Source organism: Manis javanica, chromosome X, assembly GCF_040802235.1.
Source record: "Manis javanica isolate MJ-LG chromosome X, MJ_LKY, whole genome shotgun sequence".
Classification (NCBI taxonomy): Eukaryota; Metazoa; Chordata; class Mammalia; order Pholidota; family Manidae; genus Manis; species Manis javanica.
In genome coordinates this window covers 107,079,773-107,100,785 of record NC_133174.1, presented here as the reverse complement: position 1 = coordinate 107,100,785, position 21,013 = coordinate 107,079,773, and positions in this window count along the sequence as shown.

Here is a 21,013-nt window from a genome sequence, read left to right as displayed (position 1 = left end):
GCAAGACCCATCTATATGCTGCTTACAAGAGACTAACCTCAAACTCAAAGACATGCACAGACTAACAGTCAAGGGATGGAAAAAGATATTCCATGCAAACAACAGGGAGAAGAAGGACATTATGTAATGATAAAGGGCTCAGTCAAACAAGAGGACATAACCATTATAAATATATATGCACCCAACACAGGAGCACCAGCATATATTTAGGACTGTTCTTCCTTCTTTGAAGTGAAACAAATACTAAGAGAACTGAAGGAGGAAATAGAATACAATACATTAATTTTAGGAGACTTCAACACACCACTCACTCCAAAGGATAGGTCCACCAGACAGAAAATAAGTAAGGACACAGAGGCACGGAACAACACACTACAACAGCTGGACCTAATAGACATCTATAGAATTCTACATCCAAAAGCAACAGGATACACATTCTTCTGAAGTCCACATGAAACATTCTCCAGAATAGACCACATACTAGGACACAAAGGGAGCCTCAGTAAATTCAAAAAATTGATATCCTACCGACCAACTTTTCAGACCACAAAGGTATAAAACTAGAAATAAATTGTACAGAGAAAGCAAAAAGACTCACAAACACATGGAGGCTTAACAACATGCTCCTAAATAATCAATGGATCAATGACCAAATTAAAATGGAGATCCAGCAATATATGGAAACAAATGACAACAACAACACAAAGCCCCAACTTCTGTGGGATGCAGCGAAAACAGTCTTAAGAGGAAAGTATATAAAACAATCCAGGCATATTCAAAGAAGGAAGAACAATCCCAAATGAATAGTCTAACATCACAATTATCGAAATTGGAAAAAGAAGAACAAATGAGGCCTAAAGTCAGCAGAAGGAGGGACATAATAAAGATCAGAGAAGAAATAAATAAAATTGAGAAGAATAAAACAATAGAAAAAAAATCAATGAAACCAAGAGCTGGTTCTTTGAGAAAATAAACAAAATAGATAAGCCTCTAGCCAGACTTATTAAGAGAAAAAGAGAATCAACACACATCAGTAGAATCAGAAACGAGAAAAGAAAAATCACGACGGACCCCATAGAAATACATAGAATTATTAGAGAATACTATGAAAACCTATATGCTAACAAGCTGGAAAACCTAGAAGAAATGGACAATTTCTTAGAAAAATACAACCTTCCAAGACTGACAAAGGAAGAAACACAAAACACCAAAAAAGAAAATTACAGACCAATATCCCTGATGAACGTAGATGCAAAAATACTCAATGAAATATTAGCAAACCGAATTAAAAAATACATCAAAAAGATCACACACCATGACCAAGTGGGATTCATCCCAGGGATGCAAGGATGGTACAACATTCGAAAATCCATCAACATCATCCACTACATAAACAGAAAGAAAGACAAAAACCACATGATCATCTCCATAGATGCTGAAAAAGCATTCGACAAAATTCAACATCCATTCATGATAAAAACTCTAAGCAAAATGGGTATACAGGGCAAGTACCTCAACATAATAAAGGCCATATATAATAAGCCCACAGCCAACATCATACTGAACAGCGAGAAGCTGAAAGCTTTTCCTCTGAGATCGGGAACAAGACAGGGATGCCCACTCTCCCCACTGTTATTCAACATAGTACTGGAGGTCCTAGCCACGGCAATTAGACAAAACAAAGAAATACAACCAATCCAAATTGGTAAAGAAGAAGTTAAACTGTCACTATTTGCAGATGACATGATATTGTACATAAAAACCCCTACAGATTCCACTCCAAAACTACTAGAACTGATATTGGAATACAGCAAAGTTGCAGGACACAAAATTAACACACAGAAATCTGTGGCTTTCCTGTACACTAACAATGAACTAATAGAAAGAGAAATCAGGAAAACAATTCCATTCACAATTGCATCAAAAATAATAAAATACCTAGGAATAAACCTAACCAAGGAAGTGAAAGACCTATACCCTGAAAACTATAAGACACTCTTAAGATAAATTAATCACCCTAAAGTAAAGAGGACACTAGCAAATGGAAACTCATCCCATGCTCCTGGCTAGGAAGAATTAATATTGTCAAAATGGCCATCCTGCCCAAAGCAGTATACAGATTTGATGCAATCCCTATCAAATTACCAACAGCATTCTTCAACAAACTGGAACAAATACTTCAAAAATTCATATGGAAACACCAAAGACCCCGAATAGCCAAAGCAATCCTGAGAAGGAAGAATAAAGTGGCGGGTATCTCGCTCCCCAACTTCAAGCTCTACTACAAAGCCGCAGTAATCAAGACAACTTGGTACTGGCACAAGAATAGAGCCACAGACCAGTGGAACAGAATAGAGACTCCAGACATTAACCCAAACATATATGGTCAATTAATATATGATAAAGGAGCCATGGACAAACAATGGGGAAATGACAGTCTCTTCAACAGATGGTGCTGGCAAAACTGGAGAGCTACATGCAAGAGAATGAAACTGGATCACTGTCTAACCCCATACACAAAAGTAAATTCGAAATGGATCAATGATCTGAATGTAAGTCATGAAACCATAAAACTCCTAGATAAAAACATTGGCAAAAATCTCTTGGACATAAACATGAGCGACTTCTTCATGAACAGATCTCCCCGGGCAAGGGAAACAAAAGCAAAAGTGAACAAGTGGGACTATATCAAGCTGAAGAGCTTCTGTACAGCAAAGGACACCATCAATAGAACAAAAAGGTACCCTACAGTATGGGAGAATATATTCATAAATGATCGTTCCGATAAAGGGTTGACATCCAAAATATATAAAGAGCTCATGTACCTCAGCAAACAAAAAGCAAATAATCCAATTTAAAAATGGGCAGAGAAGCTGAACAGTTCTCCAAAGAAGAAATTCAGATGGCCAACAGATACATGAAAAGATGCTCCACATCGCTAGTCATCAGAGAAATGCAAATTAAAACCACAATGAGATATCACCTTACACCAGTAGGGATCGCTACCATCCAAAAGACAAACAACAAATGTTGGCAAGGGTGTGGAGAAAGGGGAACCCTCCTGCACTGTTGGTGGGAATGTAAATTAGTTCAACCATTGTGGAAAGCAGTATGGAGGTTCCTCATAAAGCTCAAAATAGACATACCATTTGACCCAGGAATTCCACTTCCAGGAATTTACCCTAAGAATGCAGTAGTAGTTTAATTTGAAAAAGACAGATGCACCCCTATGTTTATCACAGCACTATTTACAATAGCCAAGAAATGGAAGCAACCTAAATGTCCATCAGTAGATGAATAGATAAAGAAGATGTGGTACATATACACAATGGAATATTATTCATCCATAAGAAAACAAATCGTACCATTTGCAACAACATGGATGGAGCCAGAGGGTATTATGCTCAGTGAAATAAGCCAGGCGGAGAGAGATAAGTATCAAATGATTTCACTCATATTGGAGTATAAGAATAAAGAAAAACTGAAGGAATAAAACAGCAGCAGAATCACAGAACCCAAGAATGGACTAACAGCTACCAAAGGGAAAGGGACTAGGGAGGATGGGTGGGGAGGGAGGGATAAGGGGGGGGAAGGAAGGGAGTATTACGATTAGCGTGTATAATTAGCATGTAGGTGGGGGCATGGGGAGGGCTGTGCAACACAGGGAAGACAAGTAGTGAGTCTACGCTGATGGGCAGTGACTGTAATGGGGTGGGGGGATTCTTGGGGGGGGAGCCTAGTAAACATAATGTTCATGTAATTGTAGATTAATGATAACAAAAACAAAACAAAACAAAACAAAGTCTATAATTATATTTCTAAATTAACTAGGGTAGACTTCTTGAAATTAGCACCATCAATGGAAGGAATTTAATCAAATTTCATTTCTTTCTATGACATAATTGAACATACTGATCCTGAGTGCCATTAAGAGGGCAGTTGCAATTACCTGTAAGCTTTTCTACTGATTTAAGTGGAAATGCTAAGGTATTCTTGCTTCTAGTCTGATTCATCCTTAGTAAAAAAGGAATTCTCTTCTGGTAAAATAATTTATTCTTGGGTTAAATCGAAGTGGATTAGTGGATCATCGTCAGTGAGTGACCTCTTAGGGGTCTATCCTTGTCCAGTTGACCTTTTTTACCATTTTTAATACTGACCTGAAGAAAAAATACTTCCCAAATCAAACTTGGCAGAAAGACCTAACATGTTAAGACAACAGAATCAAGATCCAAAAAAACATCTCCATGATGCTTAAAAGGTAGGCCAAAAGCAAGAAGACAGAAATAAACAGGGACAAAGGTGAAGTTCCATATTTGGTTCTAAAAACACCAGCTATGGAAATACAGAATGTTAAAGAACTAGTTCGACAAAAGCTGCGTCCTCTCCTCTCCCTTCCTCTCTCCCCCACCCCCATCTAGCTCCAAAAAGCCCCACACAAAGCTGATGGCTCTGCACAAAATCTTAACATGTACACGGCGCTCTTCGGGGCGCGCCAAGGGCGAGGCGGCGGGCCGCACGCTGGGGAGGAGGCGTGACGCCTCAATGGTTGCCAGGGCGCGGCACAGGGGTTCGGAGGCCAGGGGCTCCTTTTCCCAACGCACCTCTCCTCAGGAGCGGGCGGCTGTGACTACGCCTTGTACGGCCGTCGGGGCCCGAGAACCGTGGGCCCTGGGGGCGCGCGCTGCTCCCCCGGGCGGCTGCTGACGCTCGGCTGGCTGCTCCTGGCGGACCTCCTGGCCACCTGCGGGGCCAACGACACCGCCGTCCAGGTTCCTGGCTTGGCCCGCGAGGGCGCGTGCGCGGACCAAGGCCAGGGCGAGGGCGGGACCGGAATTTCAGGGAGGCGGACCCCGAGGGCCGGGCTGAGGCAGGGGAGGGCGGGAGGCACCCTGGGGGGCTACGGAAGCACCAGTGGGAGGCCAAGCCCTGATCTTTGCCTGAGGCCAATGAAAATTATCCCTGTTAACACCTGGAGAGCTCTCTGGCAATCAGCCCCAAATTTATACCTAATGGCCTCGAAGAAAGATGTGTTCATCTCCAAGGTCACAGCAAGATAAACTAATAGAAGCACATATATAGAGATTGCTACGGAAACACTGCTAAATATTGCTCTGGAAAGGAAAAAGATGCTTCTCTTAAAAGGGGTTGAAAGGAAAGGAGCGACACATAGCAGCAATTCACCGGAGAGTTCCTCTTGATTAGGGAAAGGTGCTGGGTTATATAGGAAGGGGTATGAATTGATTGAGGTGTCACTTCTACAGGGCTGTTGGCTGTTGGCTAGGTGCTGGGATTGGGAGGGGAGCGAGAGGTGATTGGGCTACAGGTGGCGCCGGCGGGAACCGAGGACCCCCCCCCCCCAAGGAAGCCGGAAGTTTGCCATCTTACTGGTGGGGGCCCTTCATTCTCCCCTTTCTCCTCTATGGGGTTGTGGATGTTGCTTTCTCTCTGGCTGCTTCCTGCTGAACAGGGGCGAAGAAGGGAGTGAGGGCTTTAGGATTGGGAGGAAAGGGTTGATAGGACTCCCTACAGTAAGGATGAGTAGATGTGGACTTCTTCAGGTTTGGAAATTAATGAAGGTTCCCTGTAACCATAGGTTGAGGACCTGTTGATTCCAATGGTGCTAAGAGGATATGGGTGTCAGGAGCCAGGCGTCTGCAGCCATTGTTTCCAGGAACAGTTTCCAGTGGAGAGAGGGGTCCATCTCAGTATGTGGTGAGGAGGTCACGTGAGGGTGAGGGATCTTCTGTGGCCAGAAGCTGGTAGTTCCTGAGTAAAAGCTGGTTGAAAGCTTGATTAGGGATTTTTCCGACTTGGGACTTGATGAACTTTATTATACAGGGTAAGAAGAGACAGGCGAGAAGAATGATTATTATGGGGCCTGCAGTGGGCCAGAGCCAGGTGAGGAGGGGGTTTGTTAGTATTGAAGAGAATGGGTTGGAATTGGAAGCAGAGTGGAGGCTGGAGGCAAGGTCGGTGAGTTTGGTAATGTCAGTTTCTACAATGCCGGATTCGTTGATGTAATAGCAGCACTATTCCCAGAGGAAGACGCAGGTGCCGCCCTTCCCGGCTGTAAGCAGATCTAGGGCCCGCCGGTTTTGAAGGGTGACTTTAGCTAGCAAAGTGACCTGTCTTTGGAGAGAGGCTAGGGAATCGGCAGTGGATGTCAGGGCTCCCTCAAGTTTGGCGTTGAGATCTCCAACTGCCTATAGAGAGTGACCCAAGGCTTCTCTCAAAAACCCTGCCCCAATGGCTGAGGTGATCAAAGAGCTACTGACCATGATGGGAAGTAAAGCAGCTCTTTTTGTGCGCGAGGGCAAGGGAGGTTGGAGCTCAAGAAATTCTGCCATGCTGTAAAGTGTAAACTGTGGGATTAGGGTGACGAGAATGCAGGGTGTATCGGAGTTGAGAGGCAGTGAGTTGAAAAGACTGCCATTACACTAAAAGAAGTGTCCCGGTTGCGTAAAACTCGTAGAGCCGGAGGTAGGGGTGTAGATAGAGAGGCAGTGAAGTGCGCTGGAGGGGGGTGGTGTTGGGCCTACACAGTGGTGGATGGTGAGATTATCTGCGTATTCTGGTTCCCATAGGGGTATGTCGGCCAGGGGGCAGAGGGGTTGTCTTTCTGCATGGAAGGAGTAGTTGGAAATATTAAGGGGCACGGCGGCCAGCAGTGGGCGCTGTAGTGATGCGCACAAGAAACAATTGGCTGTGTTAAGGGTGTGGTTGAGAAAGATGGTGGTGTCCTGAATGAGCTGTAATGTAGAGTAGGAGAAATGGGAAGAGGGGCAGGGATAAGAAGATGAAGAGGCGCCGTCAAGAGTTTGGATAATGACTTTTTCGGAATGTCTGCTATCTGATGCAACTTGAGAGATCTGGGAATGAGAGGGAACATACTTTTGAGAGATATGAAGGGTACCATGGGGGGTCGAGGACCCCCCCCATAGTAAACTGAGGCTGTGACTCTGGCAGCTCATCAAGAGTCCCAGGGATCTGGGATTGATAAGGAGAATGAGCCGTTGGGATATTTCATGAAACGGTTGGAGGAGTAATACTATGGGTATTGGAAGTTACTCATGTAGTGAATGGCACAAGACCAGTAGGGACATCTCTTGTAGGTGACTGGCTATCGCCTGCAATAGGCTTGTTTTTGGTCATAGAGGAAGCAGAGGTAGGGAGAATAAGGGGAGCTGCTAGTGAACACTTCAGTGGAGGGAGGAAAGTGGAAGGTATAAAGGCTCAGAGCAGCTTTTCAGAGGGCAGTCTGGTGTGGCAATGAGGGCAGTAACTTTTGTTTGATGCTGTGTGTAAGCCATGAAGGCCTGAGGCGGGGAGAGTTCCCTCCTCATCCCCGAGCGTCAGGGCCTTGCCTGACGATCACGGTCAATGGCACTGCGATAGCTCGGGGAAGAGTGGCCCACTCCAGGGGGAAAACTTACCTAAAGGCCAGAGAGGAGTGGTGAGTGTGATGAGCCAGCGCCGAAAAAAGAGGACGAGGGCAAGCTGCTGCTGGTGTCAGGGGGAAGACGGGGCCCAGTTGGGGTGTCCCGTCTCCCGGGTTTCGGCACCAATGAAAGGAAAGGAGCGACAGCAGCAATTCACCAGAGAGTTCCTCTTTATTAGGGAAAGGTGCTGGGTTATATAGGAAGGGGCATGAATTGATTGAGGTGTCACTTCTACGGGGCTGGTGGCTGTTGGCTAGGTGCTGGGATTGGGAGGGGGGCGAGAGGTGATTGGGCTTCAGGTGGCGCCGGCGGGAACCGAGGACCCCGAAGAGAAGCCGGAAGTTTGCCATCTTACTGGTGGGGGCCCTTCAGGGATAGGAGTCGGAGAGTAGTCCCCCGCCAAGGAGAATGATTTTGACTCCCCTTGTGGTTCTGTTGTTCCTTCCCACTGTAGATTTTTTTGCCTTTTGTAGTTTCAAATTCTTGAGGTCTTCCTCCTTTCCACATTTGTATTTCAGGTTGGAATTCAATGGAGTTAGGAATTCCTCTTACTGTGACACATGTAGATGTCAGACCAATATGCTGGCAAACCTGCTCAGAAGCCGCATGTCAGCTGCATGTTGACATGGAGCAGCTTGTCAGACTTGGAACCACAGAGAAGCAGTGGCAATCGGGAACACCCGTGAAGGGATCCGACTAGTGGCATTGTTGGGTAATTCGTGTTAACCAAGGGAGAATGAGCCTAAGCTTGGTACATAAATTTGCCTTATTCTGCTGGCTCATTAAGTAATAAAACTCGACAAGTTGTTGTGCATATTATATTGTTGGTAACCCACGTTGTTGGTAGGTAAAAGGTCAGTTGTAGGTTTGTGGCCATCTAAAGGAGAATGATTCCTTTCCCCAAAAACGACCCAGCTGAGATTCTTTTTAAATCCTTGGCAGTCTCATGTCTCCTGTACATGTAGAGTAGACGCTGTATTTATGAGACTTTATTTCCAAATAACAGATAGTGACCCTCAGCTACAGAAAGCAATTGACTATCTGAGGTTAATGGTGGGTTAGAGGTTTGTACTGCCTTGATAACACTACATTATGAAGAGCTTGGAAAGGTCCCTGGCTCGATATGTGAAAATGAAGACTAGGGAAAAATGTGTTCTGAGTAGCTATTGTTTTTAACTCTGGTTTTAAAAGTAATTGAATTGACAATTTTAGTATTACATTGGCAAAGGGATAGTTCTACCTGTAAAATGCTAGTATGTGAGTTTAGGCGAAACCCAGTGATGGAGTTATAATGCCTCAGATTCAAATTCAAATGTAGGCAAGTTATTCTCTCAGTGTCTCAGTTTCCTCATCTGCAAACTTAAGGGAGTCTGTGTACCTTCTGGAATTTTATATATACAATTTCAGGCATTGCTGCTTTTACCTGGGGAGAGAGAGAATCCAGAACTTTAAACAATCTGAGGTGTGTGAAATCTGAAAGCTCCAGAGCCATTATTAAAATACGGCAAAGCACCTCTTAACCCTCAGTGGATGGAAACACAGTCATCACCATTTACCACCAATGGACTCTTTTTTTTTGTTTTACTTTTAAGGCATTTTACAAACAATTTACAAAAAAAAGAAAGGGATAGTGAAAATTTATTTGAAAATTTAGTAAGAATTTAAACATGGAAAACCCCAAATTTTTATTCCGTATTTCCTGGTTTTGAGGAAAAACCCTACATGGTCAAAGTACTTTGAATGTTCATTATATTATGCATGAATCGGGAATGTATCCACCTTGTAAATACTGATTCTAGATTTCAAGTACACGTGTAAAAGGCTCTAGCTTTTCATGGCTCTGGCTCTATTTGCACTTGCATTGTCAAAACATGATACTTTTGAAAACTGAAGGCACACTTTTTCTGAAGAGAAGACTGGTGTGGTGTCCGCTTTGCTCCATATTGCAAAACAGTTTCATTTTAGATTTATAAACACTAATTAGAATGAGTAGTTCCAATGAATTTTATTCATATCTACATCATCTATTTTCTTTTCAGTCATCTTTGTATATACACCTGTTATCGTGATTTGCCCATTTACAAACCTTATCAAGTAGATTCTGGTATATAAACAATTTAAAAAGAAAAGCATGGTCCAGACTATTTTCACAAAAATATTTCAGGATCAAATCCTTTCTGTTAAAAGACTAACTGGATGAGACTACCGCGCATCCTTTTCATTCTTAGAAATACAATGATCCTTTATTGATTCTTGAGTTAGAGAAAATTCATCTAGGATATTCATCTAAGTATCACCTGTCACTCATTTTGCTTATGCAATCAACTTCAACATCATTATTAGCATCTTGGGTGCTGCGATCTTTGCTCATCTTCTGATTCATCCAATAATTGTGAAATTTCTCGTCAGTTTTCTTCTCTTTACCATTATAGTCAAAACAAAACTCTAAACTCTCAACTGTGTTCAGTGAAAGCTGAAAATAGACTGCAGGAAAGGTGACTATAGATTTATTTGATACCTTCCTGAAAGATGATGCAATACTTTGGGCAAAGCAGTAAGAAAACATGTTGTAATACCCACGATTTATCTCACAATTACATCATCTTTCTTGGCTATTCCAAACAGTCTTCCACTTTATTGTGTAAGTCTTTTTAGCAAACATAGTTGGGGGTAACTGAAGAGTAATAATGCAACCCATCATTATGGATGATAACAACATGTTTCAAAACACGGGAAAGGTCACTAAATGTCACGTTAGACTTATACCTTTTATACTGCTTTTTACATTTTATACCTTTAATAACCCTTATGCCTTTTATAAATCCAAGGGTTTAGTTATACCAACCTTAAAGCTACATAATTGCCAACTTGAATGAGTTATATAAAATGAGCTTTATCTTCTACAAATATAACTGTTTTTTCTCTTTTTCTTTGGAAGATATCCAAGAAAGAATATAAGTCATGAAATATCAATCTTACAAATCAACTCTCAAAAAGGAAACTCAAAAAGTAAAATTCCACTCTGATGGTGGATACCAACAGTTAAAGTGTGCTATCCAAAATTGAAGAGAACATTCCAGGGTCTGGTCAGAACAAAAAAAAGCAGGATCATTATCTGCATCGTTGTGGGATGCCAGGCTTTTATCAGCACAGTCCAAGACCCAGCAGATTTTTAAGGAAGCCTCATCACACTCCTGACTCCTGTTGAACTCATTCTTGAACCCTCCACTCATTTTCACCTATAGTTCTATAAAATTAAGACTGCCTTTGCAGTATTTGGGGGACAGTTGACTTCTCGGCTGGACTTCTCGTGCAGGACTTTTTATTTCTCTAAGATTTCATTTTGTTAGATTTACCCATTACTCCATCCTGTCATTCTCAGATCCTGATTTATCTTCAAACATGTTTGCTATCCTTCCTATTTTTGCAAATTCACCTGGCATGATATCAATATTTTCCAAGTCAGTAATAAAAGTTGTTAAATAAGCAGAGAGTTCTGTGACACAACACCCCTTCCACCCATTGACACCAACCAATTAATTAGTTTCAGTGGATCTTACTGTTTAACAAGTTATGCAAAACACTTAACTAACATTCAGACTATATACTCCCTTTATACTCATAGGTATATAATCGGAAATTTCAACAAATACCACACTGAAGTCCAGATTCATGTAATTTCCCAACCCACCATTTTAGGATTCTCATTAAAAAAGAAAGTCATCGTATGACCTAATGGGCACTCAAGAACAAAAGGGATGTCAGATACCATCTGATTAAACCTTTTTTTTTCTTAAGAGATTTAAGTAATTTTCCAAAAATAGCATAGGTAGTGAATAGTATAGTTGATTGGTTATTTTTTAATAGTTTTTGTAAAGATTACATTAAAGAGTCTAGTACTTAATCGGCCACCCGTGTTTTCTATGCTCAAGATTTGGCTTTTGAGTTATATCTAACAATGTGCCAGCAGAAAGTATCCAAGCATTTCAAGCAAAAATTTTAATTCAAAATTGGTCATCATGATAGTCCAAATAATTTAACAAAGTCAATATTGATTTACTTAACATATATACATCAAGTGCCTACTGTGTATTCAAGGCATGCATTTCGTGCTTGTAAGTATAGAAGTGTTTATGAAAATATTACCTTATGGTAATCAAAATCAGAAAAATATCTTAGAATTATATGAAATAAGTATAATATGAGAATGAATGAAGTTATATCTTAAGCATGTTTATAACACTAAATAAGTTACAGAATGCTTTCACACACATTATCTCATTTAATCCTTACAGTAATCAAATGAGAAAGTACCTCCTGTCCAAATTTTACAGAAGGGTAAAATAGACCTGGAAGAGTTTAGGTAGTTTGCTCAAACTCCAAACAGCTAATTAGTGGTAGAAGCAGCAATCTGGACTCCTAGTCTGATGTACTCCGATGTAATACTGTTGCCTCGGGATACAATGCCTTTTAAAAATTGTCCTCTAACAGCTAATTTAGTATTTTCTTGTGTCAAGATTTTAGTTCTAGTCTTCTATGAAGAATTGATTATACACTACAGCAAGTAGAATTCATGCCAAACTTCAGAATGATTAGAAAAACACATGTGATTTAAAACCAGCAATATTTATTGTATTGTGTTATTATAAAATACTTGTGTGCTTCTAGATTATCCTGCTAAAAAAAGTGTTGAAATAAATTCTTAGGAACAGTTTGCCCTCTTAACGTTGGAATAAGTAGAACCAATCTGTAACATATAATTTCAATGAACTCTCAGTATAAAGACTTCTTTTCAGAAGGAAATGGTACACTTAATTTTTTTGGAAAAATAGAAAACAGGACAAAATAGGCCTTAAAATTAGCAGGCTTTTTTTTGGTTTTTCTGACCTTCTATAGAACTTTAACTCTTCATGTACCAAACTGAAGAAAAAAATTATTTTAAAGTTATATACAAGGTTTAAATACGAAACTTTGCACATTATTAACTAATTTAGTTTAATGTTTTAAGGGTTTAGGCCTCTTTTGATTTAAACAATAATACATGTACTAGGAATGGAATTGCTTTTCTGATTTATTAAAACTTAAAAAATGTCAGATTCCCACACAATAAGTGCTTGTATATTCCATCCCCAAATAGGAGTTTTTCACTTACAAAAGTTTTCATATGATTAAATGATGCATCTTTGCACTTTATGTTTAGTTTCAAATACGACAGTAGTCAAAGAAGTAGAATTTGGGATGTTCACATTACATGTGGTAAATAGCATTCAGCAGATAAATAATATTGTGATTTTGAGAGGAGGGAAGGTAAAAACAGTGTGGGAATTTTTATTTTTAATTTGTACACTCTGTCAAGAAAAGGCAGAAGATTAATGTACAGAAAGGAAGTTGTGATGTGTCTATTGTCCTCAACAAATAATTCATGCACACAAAAAAAATGTCTGAGTGAAAAAGAAATCAGTGGACATTATAAGTAACTAAGCATAAAATTCTCTCAATTATGGCAGCATTTCTCGACATATCTTGCTATCATCATATAAAGCAACAATTTGCATTACTACCTTTGAACATTTGCTCATGTAAGTTTCACTAGGCAGAAATACTAAAGTCCTTCATTTTGGGGGGAAAATACCCACTACAGAGCCTAGAGGATTGATTTCAAATAAGATCTATATTTATAAACATATAGACAGGTAATAAAAATAACAAACTAGTATATATGGTATATATGTCTGTAAGAGCATGATTTAAATGATTGTTGCATAATCCTAAAATTTTTCTATCCAAGAAAATAAATTCTTGAATACCTTTCATTTATTTAAATGCACTTGATATTTTCACAAACTGTGGAAGATGAATTCAAAGAAACGTGTTCCTTTTTTGTGTGTTTTATTTCCTTCAAATCATAAAAAAAACCCCACACAACCTTGATATTCAACATCCAAGTTCATTTTCAACAAGAATCAGAAAACTGTCAAGGACAAACTATTTTCCATCACATAAATGACTTGGCCACAGAAAATAATATTATACAAACCTCAGAGCCTGAATGACCATGTAAAATGGGTTCCAAGCTTTCTAATCACAGCAGTGATGGGTTATGAATTGTTAAAGGATTGTCCTCCAGAAAATAACAAAAAAAATGACTGGAGAGTAGATTTAAAATAAAGTGAAACTGAAATAGAAAAATCACATCAGTTTTAAGAGATCAAGAAGACAGACACAGGAAGCATATAGATTATATTAGAACCACTCTGGAAAGAAAACCATTTTAAATTGAAATGTTATGCATATGTTAATAGATGGAAATTGGAATGTATTTCAACAGAAGGAGTAATGTTACCTGCTTCATTTCATGTCAAGTCTAGATTGTAGAAAACTATGGCCAACTATGTTTACCACCCACCTTATCACTTGCTGCTGGCCCAGTTATGCCCACAATCCTGGTCACTGCTAGGAACTCTGAAGCTCCTGTGTCTAAGTGTTAGCTGTGTAATATGAGAGTGAATTAGGAACTGTTATGGAAGAGAATTAAAGTCTAATTAATGAGATCTTACATTTCAGTAGGACTCAAGGAAACCCAGATTAAAGTATAGACTACCTCAACTACGTAAGGATCAACAATCGTCATTTGTAAAAAAGCCAATAATAAATGAACTCCAGGAAGGCAAGGGCAAATATGGTGTAGACAAGAAATCAGGAATATGAATTTCAACACTGAATCCTTTGATATGTATTCTCAGGTCAGTTAGCTATTTTATACGTATATGTGCACACACACACACACACACACACACACACACACACACACACACACACATCTCACATGTTCCTGCGTACAATTTCAGCCTCATCTACCACCACTCTTTTCTCATTTCTTTACACTTCAGCCCAGCTAGTCTTCTCTCGGAATGTGTCATGTACCTTTCTGACTCAGAATCTTCACAACTGCATCTCCTTCTACCTAGGCCCTCCTCCCTGTTAACCAGGGTAGTAACACCTATTCGGGCTTTAAGACTCCTTAAATGTCATTCCCTGCTACAGTTTCACAGAACCCTCAATATATTCAAGCTGGTTGTGGTTAATTGTAATTTCTGTGTCTTGAGTAAATGACATACTACAAAAGAAGAGGAATATTATCTTTTTTGATTTTTTGCACAAACTGTATTCCTAGTGCATTTGATACTTATCTCTCTCCGCCTGGCTTATTTCACTGAGCATAATACCCTCTGGCTCCATCCATGTTGTTGCAAATGGTACGATTTGTTTTCTTATGGATGAATAATATTCCATTGTGTATATGTACCACATCTTCTTTATCTATTCATCTACTGATGGACATTTAGGTTGCTTCCATTTCTTGGCTATTGTAAATAGTGCTGTGATAAACATAGGGGTGCATCTGTCTTTTTCAAATTAAACTACTACTGCATTCTTAGGGTAAATTCCTGGAAGTGGAATTCCTGGGTCAAATGGTATGTCTATTTTGAGCTTTATGAGGAACCTCCATACTGCTTTCCACAATGGTTGAACTAATTTACATTCCCACCAACAGTGCAGGAGGGTTCCCCTTTCTCCACACCCTTGCCAACATTTGTTGTTTGTCTTTTGGATGGTAGCGATCCCTACTGGTGTAAGGTGATATCTCATTGTGGTTTTAATTTGCATTTCTCTGATGACTAGCGATGTGGAGCATCTTTTCATGTATCTGTTGGCCATCTGAATTTCTTCTTTGGAGAACTGTTCAGCTTCTCTGCCCATTTTTAAATTGGATTATTTGCTTTTTGTTTGCTGAGGTACATGAGCTCTTTATATATTTTGGATGTCAACCCTTTATCGGAACGATCATTTATGAATATATTCTCCCATACTGTAGGGTACCTTTTTGTTCTATTGATGGTGTCCTTTGCTGTACAGAAGCTCTTCAGCTTGATATAGTCCCACTTGTTCACTTTTGCTTTTGTTTCCCTTGCCCGGGGAGATCTGTTCATGAAGAAGTCGCTCATGTTTATGTCCAAGAGATTTTTGCCAATGTTTTTATCTAGGAGTTTTATGGTTTCATGACTTACATTCAGATCATTGATCCATTTCGAATTTACTTTTGTGTATGGGGTTAGACAGTGATCCAGTTTCATTCTCTTGCATGTAGCTCTCCAGTTTTGCCAGCACCATCTGTTGAAGAGACTGTCATTTCCCCATTGTTTGTCCATGGCTCCTTTATCATATATTAATTGACCATATATGTTTGGGTTAATGTCTGGAGTCTCTATTCTGTTCCACTGGTCTGTGGCTCTATTCTTGTGCCAGTACCAAGTTGTCTTGATTACTGCGGCTTTGTAGTAGAGCTTGAAGTTGGGGAGCGAGATACCCGCCACTTTATTCTTCCTTCTCAGGATTGCTTTGGCTATTCGGGGTCTTTGGTGTTTCCATATGAATTTTTGAAGTATTTGTTCCAGTTTGTTGAAGAATGCTGTTGGTAATTTGATAGGGATTGCATCAAATCTGTATACTGCTTTGGGCAGGATGGCCATTTTGACAATATTAATTCTTCCTAGCCAGGAGCATGGGATGAGTTTCCATTTGCTAGTGTCCTCTTTACTTTAGGGTGATTAATTTATCTTAAGAGTGTCTTATAGTTTTCAGGGTATAGGTCTTTCACTTCCTTGGTTAGGTTTATTCCTAGGTATTTTATTATTTTTGATGCAATTGTGAATGGAATTGTTTTCCTGATTTCTCTTTCTATTAGTTCATTGTTAGTGTACAGGAAAGCCACAGATTTCTGTGTGTTAATTTTGTGTCCTGCAACTTTGCTGTATTCCAATATCAGTTCTAGTAGTTTTGGAGTGGAATCTGTAGGGGTTTTTATGTACAATATCATGTCATCTGCAAATAGTGACAGTTTAACTTCTTCTTTACCAATTTGGATTGGTTGTATTTCTTTGTTTTGTCTAATTGCCGTGGCTAGGACCTCCAGTACTATGTTGAATAACAGTGGGGAGAGTGGGCATCCCTGTCTTGTTCCCGATCTCAGAGGAAAAGCTTTCAGCTTCTCGCTGTTCAGTATGATGTTGGCTGTGGGCTTATTATATATGGCCTTTATTATGTTGAGGTACTTGCCCTGTATACCCATTTTGCTTAGAGTTTTTATCATGAATGGATGTTGAATTTTGTCGAATGCTTTTTCAGCATCTATGGAGATGATCATGTGGTTTTTGTCTTTCTTTCTGTTTATGTAGTGGATGATGTTGATGGATTTTCGAATGTTGTACCATCCTTGCATCCCTGGGATGAATCCCACTTGGTCATGGTGTGTGATCTTTTTGATGTATTTTTTAATTCGGTTTGCTAATATTTCATTGAGTATTTTTGCATCTACGTTCATCAGGGATATTGGTCTGTAATTTTCTTTTTTGGTGTTTTGTGTTTCTTCCTTTGTCAGTCTTGGAAGGTTGTATTTTTCTAAGAAATTGTCCATTTCTTCTAGGTTTTCCAGCTTGTTAGCATATAGGTTTTCATAGTATTCTCTAATAATTCTATGTATTTCTATGGGGTCCGTCGTGATTTTTCTTTTCTCGTTTCTGATTCTACTGATGTGTGTTGATTCTCTTTTTCTCTTAATAAGTCTGGCTAGAGGCTTATCTATTTTGTTTATTTTCTCAAAGAACCAGCTCTTGGTTTCATTGATTTTTTTTCTATTGTTTTATTCTTCTCAATTTTATTTATTTCTTCTCTGATCTTTATTATGTCCCTCCTTCTGCTGACTTTAGGCCTCATTTGTTCTTCTTTTTCCAATTTCGATAATTGTGATGTTAGACTATTCATTTGGGATTGTTCTTCCTTCTTTGAATATGCCTGGATTGTTTTATATACTTTCCTCTTAAGACTGTTTTCGCTGCATCCCACAGAAGTTGGGGCTTTGTGTTGTTGTTGTCATTTGTTTCCATATATTGCTGGATCTCCATTTTAATTTGGTCATTGATCCATTGATTATTTAGGAGCATGTTGTTAAGCCTCCATGTGTTTGTGAGTCTTTTTGCTTTCTCTGTACAATTTATTTCTAGTTTTATACCTTTGTGGTCTGAAAAGTTGGTCGGTAGGATATCAATTTTTTGAATTTACTGAGGCTCCCTTTGTGTCCTAGTATGTGGTCTATTCTGGAGAATGTTTCATGTGGACTTCAGAAGAATGTGTATCCTGTTGCTTTTGGATGTAGAATTCTATAGATGTCTATTAGGTCCAGCTGTTGTAGTGTGTTGTTCCGTGCCTCTGTGTCCTTACTTATTTTCTGTCTGGTGGACCTATCCTTTGGAGTGAGTGGTGTGTTGAAGTCTCCTAAAATTAATGTATTGTATTCTATTTCCTCCTTCAGTTCTCTTAGTATTTGTTTCACTTCAAAGAAGGAAGAACAGTCCTAAATATATGCTGGTGCTCCTGTGTTGGGTGCATATATATTTATAATGGTTATGTCCTCTTGTTTGACTGAGCCCTTTATCATTACATAATGTCCTTCTTCTCCCTGTTGTTTGCATGGAATATCTTTTTCCATCCCTTGACTGTTAGTCTGTGCATGTCTTTGAGTTTGAGGTTAGTCTCTTGTAAGCAGCATATAGATGGGTCTTGCTTTTTTATCCATTCTGTTACTCTGTGTCTTTTGATTGGTGCATTCAGTCCATTTACATTTAGGGTGATTATTGAAAGATATGTACTTATTGCCATTGCAGGCTTTAGATTCGTGGTTACCAAAAGTTCAAGGTTAGCTTCTTTATTATCTTATTGCCTAACTTAACTCACTTATTGAGCTATTATAAACACTGTCTGGTGATTCTTTATTTCTCTCCCTTCTTATTCCTCCTCCTCCATTCTTTATATGTTGGGTGTTTTATTCTGTGCTTTTTTGTGTTTCCTTTAACTGCTTTTATGGGTAGTTGATTTTATGTTTTGCCTTTAGCTATTATTTGGTTGGTCTGCTTTCTTTGCTGTGATTTTAGTTTCTCTGGTGACATCTGTTCAGCCTTAGGGGTGCTCCCATCTAGAGCAGTCCCTCTAAAATACCCTGTAGAGGTGGTTTGTGGGAGGCAAATTCCCTCAACTTTTGCTTGTCTGGGAATTGTTTAATCCCTCCTTCATATTTAAATGATAATCGTGTTGGATACAGTATTCTTGGTTCAAGGCCCTTCTGTTTCATTGCATTAAATATATCATGCCATTCTCTTCTGGCCTGTAAGGTTTCTGTTGGGAAGTCTGATGATAGCCTGATGGGTTTTCCTTTGTAGGTGACCTTTTCCCCCTCTCTAGCTGCCTATTGGAGTAATTGTAAATCAAGAGTTCAGGCACTGACAACAAATTAGGATTGACATTTAATCTTGTTAATCGAAGTTTGATTTCATCTAAGAGGTACAGTGTGGTAGTAAGAGAATACTGATGAATAGATGGTTCAATAGATAATACATGGGATTTGAAACAAAGTTCATTTGGCTATGTTTCTACCTAGTATTGTCCCATACTTTGAAGTTTAATGTAGTGAAAGGTGAAATGAAATGGGGTCACTTATGTCAAGGGGCTTTAAAATGGACCTCGGGGGCCAGTAAGGAGGTGGACCTTATGCATGTCCTCACTGGAGGAAGCATGCACTTTTGAATTAGGCCAAACTGGCAGTATTCCAAGGACTCAGCCTAAACACATGCAACTTGCTGCAGTAAGTGTAAATCCGGGGACGGGAAATCCTGGGGCAAAATACCTAGCTGAAACCGAAATCAAGTCAAAGGAGAAACAAAGTTGAAAACCCATTTATTGCTTACAAACAGCCACCCAGCATCTCTCTCTCCTGGTGTGGTAGAAGCAAGCAAATATTTCCCCCTCCCCGCAACCTCCCAGGTCCAGATAAGCCCTACCTCGCCCAGGTAATTACCCCCTGATGTGAAGATGATGTACTTCTCTCCACCCCTTAGAAACACCTGTTGATACGGAGATGCACTAAAACCAGGTGAGAGATTCTGGAAATACTGCAATTTTACCCACAAGTAGGAAACTTTGCTTGGCAACTAAATACAGTGAGTTAAGATGAGATTTCTGCCACCAACCAGTCAAAATTCTTTGTAAACAACATATTCAAGAATTCTCTTTTGTCTTTAAAAACCTTTGACTTTTGTAACCAGGGTGTGGTGTGGTATACAATTTGGGTTGCTGGCTGAATCTGTGCTTCCCAAATGGCAGTTCTAAGACCCCAAATAAATACTTTTGTTTTATTTCAACTCTGCCTCTTTTCTTGGTCAGCAATGTCAATTTCTGTGACACATGGGCTGAAGAGTAAACTACTATGAAGTGAATTTAAGGCATACATTATGGCTTTTGGAACATGTGTATATCCAGCTACCAAATTAACAGGTGAGCAAGTAACTGAGGAAAGTAGTGGAAAGGTGTTCAGAGCCACTTACTTATAACAACAGTAGGTTACTGGAAGCACAAATGGAAATTTTTATTTGAATTTTTCTTTCACAAAACCTTTTGGTTTTCAACATAGTAAAAGACAAGAACTGCTAGAAATGATTAGTACTAAAGTTCAAAAACTTTTTATTGACTAAAATGCCATAAAATACTATAGTGCCTGACAAGACTATGAGGGAAATTAAAATGGCAAATTTAGGGATGATCTTGAGATCATTTAAGGATGATCAAAAGACCTTTGTTTCATGGCCAAATCAAGAGTCAAATTTTTTTACATGCTGAGAAAAACAAGTAACACATGATACTTTCAAACACAAACTTTAAAAAGATCTATAGTATTTCATGGATAATGTTAAGGGAGGGATAAGGGCAGGGAAAAAAAGACAGAATCACTTTTATGGCCACATACATGCAGCACCAGTAATAGCTATCCAGGGGTTGTCTTTAATTTCCTTCCCCCTTTCCAATCTAGCATTAGCCATGCAAATGCCTCCATGAGCTTTCCTCTTACTTATCAGTGTGGACACAACAAAGCTTAAGTTCTAAAAACCCCAAGTGGAAAAAGTCATGTTTGAGGCAGTCACGGAAATCTACATCTGGGGGACTAGGTGATGATATTACCAAGGGCTCATTGTTCCCATTCAAGTGCCCGGACAGCACTGGTTATGCAGGCAAAGGTCTCTGTTTTTTCAAAAGTGCACACAGATAAAGATGTAGAGATGAAAGGACCCATATGTCTGGAGTTTCACTTATCACAGCAAGAAGAGGAGGTGGAGTGAGGAAGAGAGGAGGAATGCAGGAAAGAAGGAAGTATGGGAGGGAGGAAAGAAGGTGGATGAAGCAAGTTTGGTCAAATCCCGGTGAACGATGAAGCTCGATGATGGTTTTGATGGGGTCTGTTAGAGTTCTCTGGCCATTGTTTAGTGTATTTGAGTATTTTCATGACAAACTTTTTTTTTGTAAAAGACAAACAAGTGAAACCTCTTCACACAAATCGCAGCGATGTAAATCACCCCTTATGTGTGTAAATTCAAGTTAATGAAATGTCTTTCCAGACTTCATTCTGATGCCATAAGAATTCTGGGCAGATGGTTTTTATTTTAGCAAACACCACTAGTAATAGTGATGGT